This window comes from Prionailurus viverrinus, chromosome C1, assembly GCF_022837055.1.
Source record: "Prionailurus viverrinus isolate Anna chromosome C1, UM_Priviv_1.0, whole genome shotgun sequence".
Taxonomy (NCBI): Eukaryota; Metazoa; Chordata; class Mammalia; order Carnivora; family Felidae; genus Prionailurus; species Prionailurus viverrinus.
This window is the reverse complement of record NC_062568.1, coordinates 15,508,935-15,518,976: the sequence shown is the minus strand read 5'-3', so window position 1 is coordinate 15,518,976 and position 10,042 is coordinate 15,508,935. Positions and strand designations below refer to the sequence as shown.

At 46.6% G+C, this 10,042-nt stretch overlaps 1 pseudogene; it reads right to left on the bottom strand.

Moving 5' to 3' along the window:
* Positions 1–6,883: 6,883 nt before the first annotated feature.
* LOC125173809 (40S ribosomal protein S26-like) lies at positions 6,884–7,297 on the bottom strand (annotated as a pseudogene).
* Positions 7,298–10,042: the final 2,745 nt, after the last annotated feature.

Sequence of the window (10,042 nt, the reverse complement as noted above, 5' to 3'; positions counted from 1 at the left end):
AGGAACAGGGAGGGGGCCGAGCTCCAGTAGGGCAAGTGCGGTCTGGTTGGTTCCTCCCAGGCAGGGATCCTCTTGCGATCCCGGGAGTGTGGTGCCAGCGTCTGCCTCCTCTCTGCATTGCAGGCTCCAAGGCCATCAACGAGGGCGACTTTTATGACTACGGGTGCCCAGGGTAGTGCGCTTGAGTGGCCTGATGGGGAGAGCAGGGCCTCCAAAGACAGATGACTGGATTTGAATCCTGATTCTCTGCTTACCACTCGAATAACTTGAATAACTTGCAGCCAGTTGCTTAATTTCCTTGTGTCTCAGTTTTCTCACCTGTCAAGTGGGTAGAAGGTAATCTACCTCCTTAAGAAGGGTGCTCAGCAGAGCCCCTGGTGCACAAGCACGGTTATAAGCTTCTATTATTACTGTTCTCGCAGGAGACCGCAAGGATTTTGCTTAGGGACAGGGCACACCCATCTTTGGGCCCCACCCGGCAGCAGGAACCGAGATGCTGTGCCAGTGAGAACTTCTATCTGTAACCAGTTGGTATGGTCCCTGGAAGTGGAGGCACTGCCTTTCCATTGGACCAGAGCAGGGCTGCTGGTGGGGCTGCCTGGAGGTGACTGCGTGGGAAACACGGGACCCTGAGGGTGATGCCGTGGGCTCTGCTCCCGGCTTGTTAATCGCTCCTCTCCCGCTTATCCAGCTGGCCGTGTCGGGCGGCAAGAGCTGAGTGCCTTCGTCATCACGTGTCAGCCAGGTGAGCTGCAAGGGTCACGGGGGAACAGAAAGATTCTTCAATGTCATCTGATTTGCCTTTGGTGGGAGACGCTTCTCCCCGCTGATGGGCCTGGCCACCGGCCATCACAATAGCTGTCGTTTACGGGGGATCTACTCAGCGCCCAGCGCACTGCGATCGGTTCATGTCTCTTGTCCTCACAGCTACCCTGAAAGAAGGGATAGTCATTCCTAGGTCGGAGATGACCAACTGATCTTCCAAGGTCAGGCTGCTCCTAAGTGCTCCGTGAGCGTGAGGATGAATTGTAGGATTCCCAAGCTTGGGTTCCTAATAATGTTAAGAGTACCTGACGTTAACGGAGCCCCTGCTACGTGGGTGATTTTACTGACGATTTAACACCACCCACGGAGCCGTGCCTCTCTTACAGATGGGGGTGTTGTGGGTGGGGAGGTCAGACCAGACGTTCGGGTCGCTGTAATAATAGCTAACATTTATTGATCGCGTCCCATATGCCTGTTGTGTAGAATACAATACACGGCTTCACCTATGCAATTCTTACAGCAATCTCATTTGACGTATGACAAAAGTGAACCTGACTTTCTCAGTGTCACTGAGCAGCAAGTTGGAAGAACTTGGGGTTCCGAATCCTGTTTTTCTTGATGAGCTGCCCACCGCCTCCTGCATCCCCCACTTCCTCTCATCTCCCCAAGGTTTCAGGAGGCAGTTTCTCCTAGTCCCTGTCTCTGTCCCCTTTCTGAGGGGAGAGAGAAGTTTGCCCAGTGTCCATCTCGGAGCAGGGCCACTGAGGTCATCAGGAACCGGCCCACCCAATTTTACTTCTTGTCAAGCAAAAGGCATTTTGTTTATTTACTCATTTTTTATTGTTGAGTTTTTAAAACTTTTATTAAAAAAATTTTTTTTAACGTTCATTTATTTTTGAGAGAGAGAGAGCGTGAGCAGGGGACAGGCAGAGAGAGAGGGAGACACAGAATCCAAAGCAGGCTCCAGGCTCTGAGCTGTCAGCACAGAGCCTGATGTGGGGCTCAAACTCACAAACGGGGAGATCATGACGTGAGCTGAAGTCGGACGCCCAACCTACTGAGCCACCCAGGCGCCCTATTGTCGAGTTTTAAATCTTAATTCCTGTATAGTTAACATAGCGTGATATATTATATTAGTTTCTGGTGTATATATAATAGAGTGATTCAACAACTCTATACGTTGCTCAGTGTTTACTGTGGTAAGTGTACTTTTCATCCCCAGCACCTATCTCCCCCACCCCCACCTGCCTCCCCTCTGGTAACCATTGGTTTCTTCTCTAGAGCTAAGAGTCTGTTTCTTGGTTTGCCTCTCTCTTTTTTCCCTTTGCTCATTTGCTTTGTTTCTTAAAGTCCATATATGAGTGAGATCAGAGGTATTTTTCTTTCTCTGACTTATTTCACTTAGCATTATACTCTTAGCTCCATTCATATTGTTGCAAATGGTAAAATTTTATTCTTTTTTATGGTTGCATAATGTATATATATATACACATTATATATACATATATATGTATATATACATATATATGTATGTATATATACATATATATACATACCACCTTCTTATATAATATAATATATATATTATATAATAATAGTGTGTATATATTATATATATACCATATATATATACCATATATATACCATATATATACCATATATATACCATATATATATATACCATATATATATATACCATATATATACCATATATATACCATATATATATACCATATATATATATACCATATATATACCATATATATACCATATATACCATATATATACCATATATATATACCATATATATATACCATATATATACCATATATATATACACCATATATATACCATATATACCATATATATATATACCATATATGTACCATATATACCATATATATACCATATATATATATATATACACCACCTTCTCTTTATCCATTCATTTATTGACGGACACTTGGGCTGCTTCCATAGTATGGCTATTGTAAACAATACTGCAGTAAACATAGGGGTGCATGTATCCCTTTGAATTCGTGTTTTTCTATTATTTGGGTTAATACCTAATAGTGCAACTACTGGGTCTTAGGACAGTTCCATTTTTAACTCTTTGAGGAACCTCCATCCTGTTTTCCACCATGGCTGCACCAGTTGGCATTCCCACCAGCAGTGTAACGTGTTCCTTTTTCGCCACATCCTCGCCAACACTTGTTTCTTGTGCTTTTGACTTTGACCATTCTGACAGGTGTGAAGTGATATCTTACTGTAGTTCTGATTTGCATTTTCCTGATGATGAGTGATGTTGAGCATCTTTTCATGTGTCTGTCAGCCATCTGGAAGTCTCCTTTGGAGAAATGGCTATTCATGTCTTCTGCCCATTTTTTAAAAAAAAACGTTTATTTATTTATTTTGAGAGAGCGAGCAAGAGAGTGAGAGGTGCAGAGAGAGAGGGGGAGAGAGAATCCCAGGCAGGCTCTGCGCTGACAGAGCCCATCCCAAGAACTGTGAGATCATGACCTGAGCTGAGATCAAGAGTCTGGTGCTCAACTGACTGAGCCACCCAGGCGCCCCTTCTGTCCATTTTTTATTGCAGTGTTTGTTTTTTGGGTGTTGAGTTGTATCTGTTCTTTATGTATTTTGGATACTAACCCTTTATCAGATATGGCATTAAACAAAAGGCCTTTTAAGTCGACAGGCCAAGCCAGTCATCTTCAGAACTGCTCTGTTACTCTTTGCTTTCTCTATATAGCCACTATCCCTGCTGGGGCCCTGAATCCATGCCTTGTGCTTGGATAGTTCCAGAGCCCACAGCATCAGGGCTGTCATTCTGTCTTGTGAGAGAGCAATGGTTTTCGTAAGATGCACCCTCCTCCTCCTCCTCCTCCTCCTCCCTTTATCCTTTCTTTCCCTCTCCATCCCCCTCCTCAAGCCCCTCAAAGGATCCTATTAGCTTCCTCTTGCTGCTGCGACAAATTACCACAAATTTAGTAGATTCGAACAACACAAATTTATTGTCCTCTAGTTCTGGTGTCAGAAGTCAGAAATGAGCCTAAAGGGGGCCAAAATCAGGGCGACAGAAGGGATGGCTCCTTCTGGAAGCTCCAGGGGAGAATCTGTTCCTTGCCTCTTCCAGTTTCAAGCTGCCAGCATACGTTGGCCTCTTGGCTCGCGGCTGCCTGACTGTAGTTTCTGCTTCTGTCATCACCTCACCCTCTCACCTCCACATCACTACAGCCTGCCTCTCATAAAGACCCATGTGATGGCATCATTGTATCCGTTCAGCTAATCCAGGACAATCTCCCCACCCCAAGATCACTGGCTTCCATCTGTAAAATCCCTTTTGCCATATATGGTCTCATTTTCGTAAATTATGGAGATTAGTGCATGGACATCCTTAGGCAGCATTATTCAGCCTACCACAGGGACACTTTGTGCTTCTAGAACAACTCTCTACCTACCTGTTTGTGCATTATACCAGCACATAAAGCTACTATCTACCAAATATGGACTCTGGGCTTGGAGCTGGACCAAGCACCCTATGTGCTTCACCTTGCTGGCTCCTTACAACGCTCTATGACGCTGCCACTGCTAATTTTATTCTCGTTTCAGAGGGACAAAACTGAAGCTTGAGATATGTGACTTGCTTGAAGTCACACAGGGTGTAAGTCAAGGACCTACAATTTGAACCCGATCTATTTGATTCCAAGATCATTCTCTTTGATATCCCACTCTCCCTGCCATGGTAGCCAGCCCCTAAGAAGGCCCCAATCATCCTTGATCAGTCCCTTTGTAGGTTCCCTCCCACATTGAACCAGAATAAACCAGTATGACCAATGGAATATCATGAAGGTGAGGGTGTGTGTCTTCTGAGACTAGTGCATCAAAGACATTGTAGCCTTTGCCTTGCTCTCTCTTGGACACTTGCTCTGGGGAATTCGTTGCCATGTCATGACCACCCTCAAGCAGCCCTGTGAAGAGGTTCATGTGCTGAGTCACGAGGCTTCCTGCCAACGACCAGCACCAACTTGTCAGCCATATGAGTACGCCATCTTGGAAGTGGATACGATAGTTCCAGTCAGGCCCTCAGATGACTCCAGGCTGGGCTGACTGACATCTTGATTGCAACTTCATGAAAGACCCAGAGTCTAAGCCACCCCAGCTAACACGCTCTCAAATTTTTAACCCACAGAAACTGTGAGATAAGAATAATTATTTAATAAATCTTTACTATTTTAAATATTTAATAAATACATACATATTTATTAATTGGCTTTAACCACTACTTCTTGAAGTCATTTGTTACGTAGCTGTATGTGATGAATACAAGGCCCTGAGCAGGTTTTGCTCTGAGCTCTAGCTATGTCAAAAGAGGTGCTAGCCAGGCCTTGACCCTCTGAAGCCCACGTTGCATTCCAGCAGGTTAGCCACTCAGCCCTTGAGTGGAGAACCCAACAATTCCAGAAGACTCCCCATTCCTGAGCCACTTTCCACAAAGAACAGAAATATCTGCCATCTGCTAACTTGCCGTTCTAAAACCATCAATGGTTCCTTAATGGCTACAAATGGTCCTGTCTAGTTGAGACTCCTTAGTCTGGCATTCACCCTCCCTACCCCCTCCACAACCCTTCCAGTCTCGTTTCTCATTGCTCCCAGGCTGACCCTTTGTGCCTGGCCGAACCGAGGTGTTCACCACAATTGCAATCTCTTCTTGGTCTGCCTGCATGCCCTTCTTGCCCCTGGTCACCTGCAAATGAATGAACAAATACAGATGTGAGATCTGCTAAGGTACCAGAGGCTAATGATGGATGCTTCTGTGTTCAGTGTCTCAATCTGCACAACAAGCCATTTTTACAGAGAGGCAAACAGGTTAAATGAGCTGCCCGAAGTCCCAAGGGAAGTAAATGATGGAGTCAGGCCCACTCAGCCCTGTGGCCGTAAGTTCAGTGTTTTTCCACTGCATCGTCTTACATCTGACTCATTATTTCTATGGAATTTTACAGTTTATAAAGCCCCTGCTTGTTGTAATTTTTATTGAAACTCACAACAACCCAGTGTGATAGATGGAGCAAGAATTGGCCGCCCCATTTCACAGATGAGAAATTTGACGTGAGGAAGAAGATTTGTCCTCATGGGAACAAGTGTCAGAGCTGTGATTCTCACTTACATCTCCAGATCCATGGCTCTTTCTTCTGCCTTCTTTTTGTACTTCTCCCTAAACCTACCATAGATTTTTGCATATAATTGATGCCCGATGCATATTTATTTGTTGGCTGATTGATTAAGATTTTAATGTAGTCTTTAGTAAGTGGTGCAAAAGGGGTTCTGGTGTCTATGGAATCGCCTGTGATAACTGAGATGAACTTTACAAAAGAACTTAAATAGGTATAGCAGCAAGGTATGAGGGCAGAACTCATATGGAAAAGGCCAATAGTCAAGGAAAGTAGACCAAGGGAAGCTATGGAATTAACTATGCTGGGAATCTCTAAAAATGGCCCATCCTCACCTGGGTCCAAGAAAGTATTGTTTATTCTTAGGGGCAGGAGGATGGACAAAATGAGCCATGGAGGCCCTGGGTGGCCCAGCATCCATGACTCCATGATATGGTTATCATTGGTATCCATACTGCTGATGGAGAGGAAAGAAGAGGAAAAAGCTTGTGCCTCTTTCTTTTGTGGATACTTCTTGTCCTGAGTACTCAGGGCTTCCGTTAATGAAGAAACCATTCTACAAAGAGGTCCTTTGAAGACAAAGTCATACAGGACAGGTTCCTTGGGCTGTAAGGTCTCACAGGTTGTCTTGTCCATGCACCCATCCTTAGAGATACCAAAATACTCCAGTAGGTACTCAATATTTGCTGACTGAGTGAACGTTATATGAATGGGTAGCTGTGTCTTTCTTCTCTCTCTGCCGGGCTCTGATTCTGTTTCACTTATCTTGGACACCCACTCCAGTTCCACCTGACCTTGTTGGGAATCCTTCTGCCTTCCAACCCAACCAAATCCAGTAGACTCTTGACCTGCCCTCTGTGGACATAGTTCGTGACCGGCTCCCCCAGCATCATCTTGACTTGGGTTCTTTGTTCTTTTCTTCGTCTTTTTTAAACCTAATCTCCATTTTATTTTTTTCTAGAGAGCCATTGTTCTTCAGTCCTTAAGGACTTAGCTCTTTCCGTGGGCTTTGGCGGAGGTCGTGGGGCAGGACCCGTGGGTCTAAATCAAGGTGTGAGTGTTCTGGTCCTTTTGTGCCTCACAAGAGTGGTTCCTGAGTCCTGAGTACCTTGCTGGGAATGGGACCGCTCACACAGTAACACAGTAATGGAGTGTCACATGCAGCTTGGGAAGCACACAGGTGTTGAAGACACTCACTTTAGAAATGTCCTTGACCAAGGTGGCCTCCACCGTGTTCTGAATAATGAACTTGTTAATGGCCTTGTCTTTGGCCACACAATGGGCACAGCTGGTGCAGTGAGTAGGCTGCACATGGCATGGTCCTTTGTGGCATGACTGTTACTCCTTCTTTCCTTGGTCATCTTGGAGGTGAGGACCCGAGAGAGCTTGACCTGGGTTCTTTTTTAATTTATTTTTTTAACGTTTATTTATTTATTTTAGAGAGAGAGAGACAGAGAAAGACAGAGAGGACACAAGTGGGAGAAGGGCAGAGAGAGCAGGAGAGAGAATCTCAAGCAGGCTTCATGCCCAGCACAGAACCTGACTCGGGGCTCGATCTCATGAACCATGAGATCATGACCTGAGCCAAAATCAAGAGTCTGATGCTTAACCAACTGAGCCATCCAGGCGCCTCTGACCCGGATTCTTTCTTTCTTTTTTCTTTCTTTCTTTCTTTCTTTCTTTCTTTTTTAATTTTTTTTTTAATTTTTTTTTTCAACGTTTATTTATTTTTGGGACAGAGAGAGACAGAGCATGAACGGGGGAGGGGCAGAGAGAGAGGGAGACACAGGATCAGAAACAGGCTCCAGGCTCTGAGCCATCAGCCCTGAGCCTGACGCAGGGCTCGAACTCACGGACCACGAGATCGTGACCTGGCTGAAGCCGGAAGCTTAACCGACTGCGCCACCCAGGCGCCCCGTCTTTCTTTTTTAATTTTTAAGGTTTATTTATTTCTGAGACAGAGAGAGACAGAGCACGAGTGGGGAAGAGCAGAGAGAGAAGGAAACACAGAATCCAAAGCAGGCTCCAGGCTCTGAGCTGTCAGCACAGAGCCCAACGCAGGGCTTGAACTCACAAACCGTGAGATCGTGACCTGAGCTGAAGTCAGTCGCTCAACCGGCTGAGCCACCCGGGTGCCCCTGGCCCGGATTCTTAAAGAACTTTTTCATTCAGATTCATAGCTTACTTGGAGTAAGACCTACAAAGAGACTCAAGTATAGCAGAGGAAGCTTTCTGCACTCAGCCTCCCTTTCAGAGTCCAGCCTGCAGTGTGTATTTAGGAACGGTGAGGGTGACAGGGCTGGTCCTCAGATCACATGGAGTGGCACCGTAAATCTCCATCTGGGAGCCAGGAGACGTGGGCTGAATTTGGAATCTGTGACACGCCAGCCAGTGAGAGTGACCTTGAACAGGTTCTTTCTGCTCTGGGCCCTGGTCTGGGTTCCTCCTTGGGAATGAGGGGGTTGGGGGCCTTGCATTCTGTTTATCCACTTAACGGCCGTTCCTGCTCAGGTATGCAATGATGCAGCAGCGAACAAAATAGAGTTTCTGCAGCCGCAGAGCATACACAGATGGGGAGGCTGACAAAAACCAAATAAGGCAGCGAGCAAGTAGGTAACAGATGTAATGCAGGTGAGGTGAGTGTGCAAAAGCTAAGTACGGCAGGTAAGTGGGGAGCGAAGGATAGGACCTCCCTTAGGTAAGGTCAGCACGGCAGACATCACCCAAGAGCTGACATTCGAGCAGACCCCCGAACAAAAGGAGAGGACAGTCCATGCATGTGTCTGGAGGAGTGGATCCTCAGGAGAGGGACAGCAAGTGCCAAGGTCCTTAGAAAGGGACCGGTTTGGTGTATTTAAGAGACCACAATGAGGCCAGATGGGGACAGAACACAGAGAAGTAGGCAGGGGGCCAGACCATGGTAAGGACCCCAGACTATAGCCTGAGCGACTGGGAAAGCCATCAGGACACTGAAAGCCAGGGTCTGGCACGGGATTACTTGTGTGTTAAGAGGGTACATTGGGGGCGCCTGGGTAGCTCAGTCGGTTAAGCATCCAACTTTGGCTCAGGTCACGATGTCACAGTTGGTGAGTTCGAGCCCCGCATTGGGCTTTGCACTGATGGCGTGGAGCCTGCCTCCAGATTCTGTGTCTCCCTTTCTCTCTCTGTCCCTCCCCGGCTTGTGCTTTCTCTCAAAAATAAATAAACATTAAAAAAAAAAAAAAGGTACATTGATGCCTGAGTTATACAGCCATGGGCTTCTCTTAGCCCTAGGCTAAGCAGTTCTGGCTTGGCAGGGGCGGGCTGGGATAATCCCAAAGCTAGGTCCTGCCCGAGAGGCAGACTTTGTGATCTGTGCCAGGACAGACTGCTGGGACCTGCCTGCTCAGGTCTCATCCTGTCACTGCACCTGAGCCTCCGTCACAGACTCACCGGTGTACAGAAACACAGGGCTACTGACAAATTCACCCACACCTCCCCAACAGTAGGCCACAGCGGCTGCTAAGTGAATGTGTGGATATTAACTTCGGGGCTAGATGTGTGGTGTCTCAGCCGCTTCCAGATGACCTGTTCTTTCCTCTCCAGAAAAATCCTTCTCTTTTCACACCGCTTCCGTCTGATGGTCTGCATCCCCGTGTTTAGTTCCCTTTTCTTCTTTATCTGTCCATCCTCTGAGGCTTACATCCATCTCTTAAAAGCCAGAAGGGAATAGAGCAAAACCTGGAAAGATGGGCTGCCTGGTCCACAGAAAAGTTAGGACACTTGCTTCAGGTTTTAGAACTAGAAAGCGGTAGGGTCTGTATCTGAAGTTGGGAAGTTTGTTCTAGAGTCCTACTGAGACAGCTCCATTTTGTTGCCTTCCAGTGGGTCCAGGGGGTGGCCAGCTGTGACGACACCCAGGGCATTCTGGGAGCACAGAGACGGGAGTGCCGGTCCAGCTGCAGAGGCAGCGAGATGGTCGGGGGCATCTTCCCAGGGGGAGGGGGTGTTGGAAATAGGTTTTGCGAGGTGAGTGGAATTTTGCCAGGCAAAGAGGCCCAAAGCAAGAATACTGGGAAAACCTGAGCTGTGTTTGGGGAGCAACCAGTCAATTATTGAAATTAAAT